Below are 12,518 nucleotides of genomic sequence, written 5' to 3'. Positions count from 1 at the left end.
TACAAAAGTGTAATTTTAGTCCACGGAAGTGTAATTTTAGTCCATAAAAGTGTAATTTTAATCCAAATGTATAACTATAGTCCAAATTTGTGTATCTTTAGTCCAAATTTTGTAATTTTAGTCCAAATTGTGTAATTTTAGTCCAAATTTGTGTAATTTTAGTCCAAATTTCTGTAATTTCAGTCCAAATTGTTCTAACTTTAGTCCAAAAGCGTAACTTTAGTCATTGAGAAGATAACCTTAGTAGAGATAAATGTAACTTTAATGAAGACAAGTGTAATTTTAAAGGAAAAAAGTGTAATTTTAACAGAAAAAACTGTGATTTTAACCCAAAAAAAGTGTAATTTTAACGGAAAAAAGTGTAATTTTAACGGAAAAAAGTGTAATTTTAACGAAAAAAAGTGTAATTTTAACCGATAAAGTAATTTTAATGGATCCTAAATCACACAATACCAAATGAAAATTTTAAATACGAAATTTGGCAAATATATATAACAAGACGGATATTAACAAAGTGATATCAACAAGAAAAAAGTAATTTAATGAGATTTCATAACTAATAGATTTAGTACTATAATTTTAACCGGAAAAAAAGTGTAATTTTAACAAGGCAAAAACTGTGATTTTAACCCAAAAAAAGTGTAATTTTAACGGAAAAAAGTGTAATTTTAACGGGAAAAAGTGTAATTTTAACGAAAAAAAGTGTAATTTTAACCGATAAAGTAATTTTAATAGATCCTAAATCACACAATACCAAAAGAAAATTTTAAATACGAAATTTGGCAAATATATAACAAGACGAATATTAACAAAGTGATATCAACAAGAAAAAAGTAAAAAATGAGATTTCATAACCAATAGATTTAGTACTAAAATCAAACTATAATTTGTAAGAATGTCAATTACCGGAAAAAAAAAAAAGACCAAAACATCAAAATTGAAAAAAAAAAAAAATGGAAATGAAAAAAAAAAACGGGTCATGAAAATTGATCTATTTTAGTAGATCTAAGATTAAAATAAAAAAAACACACAAATTTGAAACAATATTATATAACAAGATGATATAAGGAGAAAAAAAAATAAAAAAAAAAAAAGAACACCCAAACATCAAGTTTAAAAAAAAAAAAAAAAAAAAAAATTAGAAAATGCCCGGGGGAGGCGCGGAAGTGGCGTGCGGTTGGCGATCGTGGTGGTTTCCGGTGGGTGGTGGTAGGTGGATGGTGAATGAGGAAAAGATGAGTAAATGATTTATTTGGATTTTTTGGGTTTTTTATTTGTTTGGTTTTTTGGGTTTTTTTTTTCTTGGTTTTTTGGAGAGAATATGGAGAAGTGAGATATAGAGAGAGAATGAGGAGATGTGATAATGAGTTGGTGAATGAAAGATGAGGAGGATTAATGTAGTTAATGAGAAAATTAGAGGGAGATGGACAAATTAGAGCATTAACCTTAATTTTTGGGTTCTCATCTAAGCCCTCCATTTCCAAGATCCAAAGGCTCACAATGAGACTTATGGACTCAAATGTAAGAGGTGGACTCATTTGATCTTATTACTATATATATATATATATATATATATATATATATATATATATATATATATATATATATATATATATATATATATATATATATATATATATATATATATATATATATATATATAGAATCGGGATCCCTTACGAACTAAATTATGGTGCGAACCGTACGAACTAGTATCTATGGGCCATTTTACCAAATTAACACAACAGACCCTCGTATTCCTTTTCATATCTAATCCAAACTCACCCACCTTCTAGCTACTACTAATCCTCCACCTCCAGCAATTAACACGTCACCACATCCCTCACGGCGGCGGCGGCGGCGGCGCCGGCGTCGACGCCACCACCACACACCACCATACTCCACAACCATCGTTGACAGCCCACAACAATCACCAAACCAACTTCTCACTCATCCTTACCCCCAAATACGCGAACTACCATCCATTTTCACCGTCGTCAACCACCGTCGGACGAGCCGAGCATCTCAAATTTTCCGATAAGCACGCACACGGCTTATCTCATAAACAGTCGGCGATTATGGTGGCTAGCTTTATCTATTTTGTGTTGTTTTATATTAGATCTGAATATTTTTGAAATTAATTTTTCGGTTTAAAGAGGTAGTGTCGCTGGCTGTCGGATTGATGTGTGGTGGACGCTCGCCGGAGTCGTGCGTCGAGCTGGTGCAAGGTGGGGATGGTGCGGTGGTTCAATAGGTGGTAGGTCGGTGTCTCATCGCCGGATTCCTCACCTTCCATGAGACTCTCATCGGAGATCCGGCCACATTTAATTTAGAACTCGAATTTCAAAAAACAAAAGTCGATTTGGTCGGAAGATTTTGAGTCAATATTGATATAGTTGGCTGGAATGGTTCTAGTTGTGGTGTGAATTGGGATTTTGAATTGTCGTTCTTGTGTTCCGGCGTCGTGGCCTCGATGACGGTCAGAGGTGGCAAGAGTGGTTGTTATCGGCGTTTTCTGGGTAAGGTAAAAATGAAAGGGACATTGGCGGTGGCAGTGGCGGTGGGGTGCGGTGGTGGGGGTAGTGGTGACGATGGTGGGCGGTGAGGTTGTGGATACATCTAATATGAGACTAGATACACTTATAAGTGCTCTCGGTACATGTGTATCTAAGGGGTGGTGGTGGCGGCAGCGGTAGTGGTGGCGGTGGTGGTGGTGGTGGTTGGTGGTGGTAGTGCGTGTTGGTGGAAGTAGTGTTTGGGGCAGTGGTGGTTGTTGGGGCACAGTGGATACACAAAATACAACCATAGATACACATGGTATTAATACGAGATACGTATGTATCCCGTAGTATGGCCCTAGATACACAAATGGATTTTGTGTATCCGGAAGTACTAACATGTGTATCTGGAAGTATGAACTTATGTATCTGAACCATGTGTATCCGTAGTAATACAATGTGTATCTGACTTTAATGACATGTGTACCCGTAAAAATTAGTGTTAAAAAAGTGTGAAAGTGCATTTATAATTTAGTGTGAAAAAAAAGTGTATCTACTTGTATTATAAAATGTATCTGAATATGATGTGTATTTGACAAGGATATTAAGTGTATCCGAAAAAAAAAAACTGGTTTTAAGCTAGTTCGTACGTTAAGGTAGTTCGTACCTGAACCCGCCTATATATATATATATATATATATATATATATATATATATATATATATAGAAGAAGGATCAAGTGAGTCCACCCAAAAGCATTGAGTCCCTAAGTCCTATTTGGAGTCATTAAAAAGATGGGATGAAGGGTTGAGATTGAAGAGGAAAAACAAGAGATTAGTGCAAAAAGTAGGGGATAAATGCTAATTAAACACTTCCTCTCACTACCATCACTAATCAACCCTTAATTTCACTATATAACCTTTCTTTTTCCACTCACTTCTCCCTCCTATCACACAAATATCATCCCTCCATCTCTCTAAAAACCAAAAAAATCCAAAAAATTCAAAAAACCCAAAAAAAAACTCCCCCCTCTCATCCTCACCAGTCACCACCACCGACCACCACACCCTTCTACCCCGACCTGTCAGCCATCACCACCACCACCACGAAATTTAAAAAACCCAAAAAAAATTCCAGATCTGATTACCACCCTCCCGACTACCACCCTGACCACCACCACCATTCTCCCTCACGCACACCATCCCGACCTCCACCACGAATCTACCATGACCATCAACAGGAGCACCACCAACACCACACACACATCGCCTTCTTCAACCGCCACTGTCATTCTCGCCTCCCACCACCGTCATTCCCACCACCGCAACCACCAAGCCACCACCCTTTCTGTTTTTAGTTTTTCAGATCTGCCTACACAACCACCATGTACCGCCCGACGCCACCACAACAACACAACTTTTCACTCCTCTCCTTCTCCGTCGACCAACAAACCGTTCCACAACAACCCCCCACCACCGTCGACCTCCAACCACCACTGCCACCTGCTATTGTCGCCCTCAGTAAGCCGCCACAACCGCCCCACAACAACCCCACCACCGTAAAATGGTTGTTCTGAGAGTTGTTTTTCAGATCTTAATATTAATCGGTTTTTGAATTTTTTGTTTAAAGCTGTTTTATTTTTTTAAAAAGAATGGTGGTGGGTTTTTGATCTTTAAAAAGAATGGTGGTGGGCATGACTGTTTAATTGCACACTGTTGTTTTCTAAGTACCAAAGTCAACATTAATATTAGTGTTGTACTTCCAGATCTGAATTTAGAAGGACGGTGGCTTGTTTTTTTCAATTCGATTTCATTTTTTTTTATTCAAATAGGAGGGTCTTGGTCTGTTGTTGTCGATGATGTTGTTGTTGTTACCTTTTTTTTTTTTTTTTTTTCATTTGTTATTGTGGTTGGTTAAATTTTACTTGCATACTTCATATTTTTTTTAGATCTATAAAGTTACCGTGTGGTGGTTTCAGATCTATTTGTATTTTTGTGTTCTATCGGTTTGTTTTATATTTTTGTTTTGTTATATTTTTTTTTTCAGATTTACACTTGTATTTCCTCACATTTACACTCGTATTTATTTAAATTCACACTTTTATTTCCTCACATTTACACTCGTATTTATTTAAATTTACACTTGTCTTTCCTCACATTTACACTCGTATTTCTTTAAATTTACACTTTTATTTCCTCACATTTACACTCGTATTTATTTAAATTTACACTCATATTTATTTACATTTACACTCATATTTCTTTACATTTACAGTCATATTTCTTTACATTTACACTCGTATTTCTTTACATTTACACTCATATTTCTTTACATTTACACTCATATTTCTTTACATTTACACTTGTATATCTGTACATTTACACTCGTTAAAATTATATAGATTTGCACTCATATTTTGTGTGGATATGAGTTGGTGGTGGAGGACGACGATTGTGGTGTTTTTTGGTAGTTGGACTAAAGTTTTACTCGTAAAGGACAAAAGTTACACTTATAAAGGACCAAAGTCACACTCAAAGGACCAAAATTACACTCTTAAACCTACAAATTTACACTTAAAATACTACATTTACACTCGAAAAACATCACATTTACACTCGTAAAACATCAAATTTACACTTGTAAAATGTTAAAATTATATAAATTCAAAATTTCCGTCACCAAAAATCAAATTTACACTCTTAAAATGTTACATTTACACTCGTAAAACCTCACATTTACACTTGTAAAATGTTAAAATTATATAAATTCAAAATTTCCGTCACAAAAAAACAAATTTACACTCTTAAAATGTTACATTTACACTCGTAAAACATCACATTTACACTTGTAAAATGTTAAAATTATATAAATTCAAAATTTCCGTCACAAAAAATCAAATTTACACTCTTAAAATGTTACATTTACACTCGTAAAATATCACATTTACACTTGTAAAATGTTAAAATTATATAAATTCAAAATTTCCGTCACAAAAAAAAAAAATTTACACTCTTAAAATGTTACATTTACACTAGTAAAACATCACATTTACACTTGTAAAACGTTAAAATTATATAAATTCAAAATTTCCGTCACAAAAAATCAAATTTACACTCTTAAAATGTTACATTTACACTCGTAAAACCTCACATTTACACTTGTAAAATGTTAAAATTATATAAATTCAAAATTTCCGTCACAAAAAATCAAATTTACACTCTAAAAATGTTACATTTACACTCGTAAAACTTCACATTTACACTTGTAAAGTGTTAAAATTATATAAATTCAAAATTTCCGTCACATTTACACTTGTAAAACTCATACAACATTACATTTACACTTCTGAAATCTAAAACTCAAAACTGATTAATTAGGGGCTAGAGAGAGAAAGAAAAATTAATTAGTGTATAAAAATTTGATTAGTGGTAATTTTTTTTTTGGTAATTTTCAATCTCAACCAACCATCCACATTTTTTTCCTTTTCTTTTTAATGGCCTTTAACCAAATTCATCTCAACCATCCATTGAGGCCATCCAATGGCCCTTAGAAGGACTTATGGACTCAATTTGAGAGGATGACTCATTAGAACTCCTCTCTCTCTCTCTCTCTCTCTCTATATATATATATATATATATATATATATATATATATATATATATATATATATATATATATATATATATATATATATATAGAGAGAGAGAGAGAGAGAGAGAGAGAATTAGGTTCAACTAAGTCCACCTTAATAAGTTAAGTCCACGAGTCCTATTCTTAACCGTTAGATCTTATTCAATCAATGGCTGAGATTAATCCAAAAAATACACTCACCCAGGCCACCAACTTTCATTGAATATCCTCATTTCCCAATCTCGTTCATTTCCAATGTGGTATTCAATTTTCTATTATCTGAAAACAAATGACCTTTTCTCTGTCATTCCTATCATTTTCTTCCCAAAAATTACACACTACTCCTCTTATTTTCTTTCATCCCTACCAAAATTACTCCGGTCAATGACGAAGGAGCAGGGGAGTTGTGATTCCGAGCAATTACGGAGTTGTGGCCAGATTCGCTGATGGTGGTTGACGACGGTCGACGGAGAGTAGGTGAGTAAAATACTTCATCCAATGGTAGTAGTAAAAAATCACAATATATGTTGATTTTCTCGTTTTTTAATCAACCCAAAATTATTAATACTTACTTAAAGACCACAGATTCCATCAAGTATAATCTTTTAATTTGTATTTTTTAATGTTTGAAATCAATTAGGAAAAGTTTAGTTTGAATTAGTTTCTGGGTATATTATCTTGATGATGAATTAGTTGAATTGTATAGATGTATGGGTTCAGAGGTGCGTCTTTTTGTTTCTTGTGGATTGAATATGTTTCAACTTCACCAACTCATAAAGCATTTAATATAAGAACAATAAACTCTAATTTACTTGTTTTCTAGTCACTTGAAATTTATAGAGTACTACTTGTCTACTTACTGATCCATGACGCTTGTTTTTATATGGGTGATTCATTACGTCTTTAACTGTATATGAAATTAGAGGTATTACATCATTGTTGGGATGCTTTGGTGATGAATTTACTTTATTCTTAGTTATACAAGTTCAGAGATATGATTCATATTCATAAGAATTGATAATGTTTTCATTAAATTACTCCCTCTGTCTCAATTATTTGCTTACCGTTTTTTATTTTCTTATTCGTAAGAATCGATAATGTTTTTGCTTACTTTTTTTTATTGATAATAGTTAGCCCATGCAGGAATTGACCGTACGCCCTTTGAGCACGAAGACTTTGATGGATATGTTATGCTATGAGGGTGCGCCCTTTGAGCACGAAGACTTTGATGGAAAGGTTGACCGGCGTTATCTGATTATCCAACTAGCAGCTACCCTTGTATTAGCTGATATGAGCAGAATCAGAGGAGAAGTTTTGGAGAAGGTGAAGAAATTTGTAGACCAAAAAGAAGGCTCATGGGAAGTCATATATGCTAGGCGCAAGCTTTCGAAGACTTTGCCTAAAAACAAACAATAATTCGTCTCTTATGATGTAACAAGTAGTTATTATGTTTTAGTTTTTAATGTATCGATTGATAAGGGAATTTCCCAGTGACTGTTCATGTATCTCAATACTCATATATGAGTTTCCAAACCTTAAGCATGAGTTTTAAAACTTTATTTCACATATCTAGTAACTTGAATACTCATTCCTTTTTTATATTGGTAACCTTATGCCTGACTTTTGAAACTTTAGGCCACATTTCTGAAACATTAATTCAAAGCTTGTATAATTAAAAACCTCAAACCTTTTCTTCTACTTAATTTGTTTTTGTAACTTTAAGAGTGAGTTTTGAAACTTTAATTCACATATTGGTGAACTTTAGTACTCATCCTTTTTTTGCTAACTACTTGAATTTTAAAACTTTAATCCAAAGTTTTGAAACCATAAGACTTGAATTTTGAAACTTTAACCCTGAATTTTGAAACTTTAACCCTGAATTTCGAAATTTTAAGCCAAACTTTTGGAACTTTAAGAAACTTTAACCCCGAATTTCGAAACTTTAAGCCAAACTTTCGAAACTTTAAGACTTGATTTTTGAAACTTTAACCCTGAATTTCGAAACTTTAAGCCAAACTTTTTAAACTTTAAGACTTGATTTTTGAAACTTTAACCCTGAATTTCGGAACTTTAAGCTTGAACTTTCGAAACATTAACCCTGAATTTTGAAACTTTAAACCTGACTTTTGAAACTTTAAGCCTTAATTTTGAAACATTAATTCAAAACTTGTATAATTAAAAAACTTGAACCTTTTCTTCTACATAATTTGTTTTGGTAACTATATGAGTGACTTCAATTTTGAAACTTTAAGCCTAACTTTTGAAACTTTAATACTTTATTTTGAAATTTTTAATTCATAACTCCATAACTTCAGGCCTCAAACCTGTCCTTGAAAATATTTTGATTTGGTAACTTTAAGAGCTACTTTTGAAACTTTAATGAACACACACTGTAACTTCTAGATATTTTGTTCTGCTAACTTTAAGCGTTACTTTTGGGAACTTTGAGCCTCACTTTTGAAACTTTAACGCTGACTTTGAAACTTTAATTTGTTTCACAACTTGTTTATTTGTAAAACATTTTTGTTATCTAACTTTAGCAATGACATTTGAAACTTCAATGCTAACTTTTGACACTTCAATTATGTCACACCCAAACCGGCATAATAGGTTTAAATGTTTAAAACCTGCATAATTGTTGAGTAATACACACAAACTGATGAAAAATACAAAACAAATGGAGTTTTAGTTGTTTCTACCAAACACAAAATGATAAAGTTCCTTTACTCAGTACAGTAACCATGTTCCTACTCTTCTTATTCCTCCTCCTCTTCTTCTTCACTTGTATCTGCAAGTAGTGATGGACGCTCTGCAAATGGGTTAGGGCAGTTCTTTGTCGTGTACCTACGCACATATCTCTGTATAACACCAAAAAAATCAAAAAAATAGAATATCAGTAAAAAAAAAATACTCAAAGGAAACTATACCAACGTACTAACATATCAATAAAAAAATTTCTACTGCTGCAGATGATTAATCACGTACAAACATATCAGTAAAAAAAATCTGCTAAAAAACTCTAATGTATAACACCAAAATCTTTAACTAAGACAAAATTGTAAAAAACCCTAATCAAGAAACTATTGCCAACGACCACTCCTCTTCTCTGTATCGTCTAAAAAAAACGTACTGTAACCTTTTTCCCTTACCTTCTTCCCTCCCCCTTTTCTAATATGTCTACATACAAACACCACATGTTCATCTGCCACCCCCAAAAAAAATAAGAAGATAAATTTCACACCATACAAATTTTACAACTACATACATTACATATTACTATTCATATAAACACAATTAGTATTCTGACAATACAGACGTTTAACAACGATAACTATTAAAATATCTCTATAGAACAATTAAATAAGGAGTACTCATCTTACCGTTCTCAACAGCCTCATAAGCCACAATCTCCATATCAGCCATGAAATGTAAATAATGAACTAAATAAAGGGTGAGTATGGTCGAAAATTTAAGGAAATAATAAAGAACTAAATAAAGGATGAAACGATGAGGTTAACGCAATATGAAGAATAATTTTTTAGGGAATAATATTAGGAAGAAGAATGGGTTAGAGAGAAGGTTACAGAGATTGAAAGTGAAAGGAGATATTACAGTTGTGATTATGAATACGAGGTAATCAGTGTTGGGAGAATAAAAAGTGTATTCATTATGATTAATTGTTTTTTTTTTTTTTTTTTTTTTTTTTTTTTTTTTACCTAAAACTAAACCAAATCTCAGCCATTGCTTTCACCTAATCCAATGGACAAAAAAAAGACTTATTGACTCATATATTTGAGTGGACTCATTTGAACTTGGCTATATATATATATATATATATATATATATATATATATATATATATATATATATATATATATATATATATATATACATAAAAAACGAATTACATTAATAAAAATGCAATTCTTAGATATGCATAGAGAGTCTTATTCTCTTCTATGATATACATCCTCTCCTCCTTTGCTATTTGGAGGTTACGTTCAGCAGTTGCTATATCGTCATATAGCTGTAACAACTAAGTAGCTCATAAACCTGTCCTCGATGTCCAGCAACCGGCGGATGAAACTCTTGTTGTACTCGGTCATAGTAACAGTCTTACGGATGGTATCATTCATTGTTGATGAAGTTTGGAGTTTGTTTGAAAGATTTAGGGTTTGGAGTTTGTTTTAGCAGTTTAGGGTTTGGAGATAGTGAGATAATGGAATGGATGGTTATTGAGATAATGCATAAATTTATACTAAGTAATGTGTCGTTTGAGTTATTTTTTAATTAATATATGTTTAGGAAGTTGTGCCATCAGATCTGCTTCAAATCTTATTGTTCCGGGTGTAATTCCGGAGCAGGATTTGTGACCACGTAAGCTTGTTGAATGATGTCTTTGCTTGACTCTTCCTTTCGCTCTCTCCTGTAAAGATGAACAAACTGGGGGCTCGGCTTGGTACCGAGCGTACTCACTCCGACGCTCAAGTCAGTAAACTTAAAGAGATTAAGTTGTGTGTTACTTGACAAAGTATATTGTAGAGAGATAAGGGAGTTTATACCAGATTAATAGTGAGTTTTTGGATGAATTGTGGATCGTTTTCTCAATGAGGATTGAGGAGTATTTATAGACTTTCACCTTTTGTCACGTAGTGGCCAAGTGGCCAAGTGGCTAGCAGGTGGAAAGACTGTTCTACCCTCGGCCGAGGGACCCATGGCAGGCCGGCTGGCCTGGTTGACTCCATGCCGAGGGGACTTGGATGTGAGTACGCGGATGTGCCTCCCGGCTGACTAGTTGCCTAGCCATGACCCAAGTGACAGGCCGACAGGCTGAGTCGGTTAGGCTGTCTAAGACGTTGACTTGCTGTCTTTTGGCTTTGACCTTGCTCAATATGTTGACTCGGTCAGCGGGTGCAGAATATGCCCCATAAATTTGCCCCCAGCGTAGTCTATGTGTAGATACCTCATTTCTGCACCTCCCGCAAACCACCCGGTGATGATTGGGCCGCATGTTTGATACGCGAAACGATTTGTGACAATTCGTAAGATTATCGTCAAGTGATTGCTCAAATATTAATGTCTACCTCTTAGTTGTCATCTACGTGCCGATACGGTCGTTTTGACAGTAATTAGAGTACATTCGGAGTCCGGGCCTAAAACCGTCTCCATTTTCTGATAACCGTTAAATCCCGAGTCAGAATGTTCTGGAATGTTCCGGATATTTCTATTCCATATTTCATAAATTTTATCTTTTAGTAAACAATTTCCCGTAATATTCACATAAGATATTAAGGAAAACCGAATTATTTCCGTCCTACCATAACTCAAACACGGAAATCTTTCTTTCGCAGGAGGAAACCACTAGGGAACAGACGCAGCAGGTGCTGCCCCTCTTCCAAAAGACGCAGTGGCTGCTGCGCCTCTTCCCAGGCCCTTTTCTGCGTGTTTCTCGTATCTTTTTCATATCTTTCCGAGATTCACTTCCAAAGAGTCTCCGAAACCCTAATTCCTTCACGTGATTAGTATAAATAGGAGCCTTCGCTCCTCATATTTCTCACGCGAGTGTCCGCCCTTCTCTTCTCCCTTTGCATTCTAGACTTTGTTCTTACTTTTTGGCATCTACGTGCTTGAACTTTCGACCACGTAAGCTCGGATCCTTCTGAGTACCAGCCTCCCCGTTTGCATGACCGACCAATTTGACCAACTACACCATAATCAACTTAATTAACTTAATCGTTTTCCTCTTACGAGGGCACTTTCTTTGCATTCGCGTCGAGCATCACTAATCGATATCTTAGTCCTTCTCGTTTCGTCAACATGTAAGTCTGAGGGTGTAATCTCTCTTTTATTTATTGTATTTTATTTATTGCAATCATCAATTGTAAGGTTTATGTCGAAAATACCATTAAAACCGATTTCTAAAACCATGTTTAAAAAACCCTCTTTTACGGATTTCCAGTAGATAACCGTCGAGAAAGGACGCATCACCTACTGCGCCTCTTCGAAGGAGCGCAGTTCCTGCTGTGCCTCTTCGTGAGGCTGCCGCAGTTCCTGCTTCCTTTCTTCTACGTTCGTCCTCTGTTATTCGTCCCAAAATCCTTTCTTTTGTTTCGTTTGTGTGTTAATTCTTCATCGTAGCATATAATTCACATGTATATTATAATCATCATCATTAATATGTTTTAATCATCATAAATCCGACTTAAATCCCTAATAATCCAATATTTGCGGGTTTTCGCCATTGAATTTAATTCCGGGTTGTAGAGATTCAATTCATCAATATTGGGTTTCTGGAATTCGTCTTTGATATAGTTTTCATCCTGTCTTTTGTTGTGTTCATCGCATATTCATCATTAATCCATCATATCTAACCTAATTAATTGAATTAAT

At 34.2% G+C, this 12,518-nt stretch overlaps 1 long non-coding RNA gene across 1 annotated transcript; it reads left to right on the top strand.

Moving 5' to 3' along the window:
* Positions 1-6,330: 6,330 nt before the first annotated feature.
* On the top strand, positions 6,331-7,686 carry LOC141653499 (uncharacterized). Its single transcript, XR_012547449.1, has 2 exons — positions 6,331-6,605; positions 7,259-7,686. It is a non-coding gene; the product is annotated as an uncharacterized LOC141653499 (long non-coding RNA).
* Positions 7,687-12,518: the final 4,832 nt, after the last annotated feature.

Source organism: Silene latifolia, chromosome 1 (genome assembly GCF_048544455.1).
Source record: "Silene latifolia isolate original U9 population chromosome 1, ASM4854445v1, whole genome shotgun sequence".
In the NCBI taxonomy this organism is placed as follows: Eukaryota; Viridiplantae; Streptophyta; class Magnoliopsida; order Caryophyllales; family Caryophyllaceae; genus Silene; species Silene latifolia.
The sequence above is the reverse complement of the archived record's forward strand: the minus strand, read 5'-3'. Positions and strand labels throughout refer to the sequence as shown.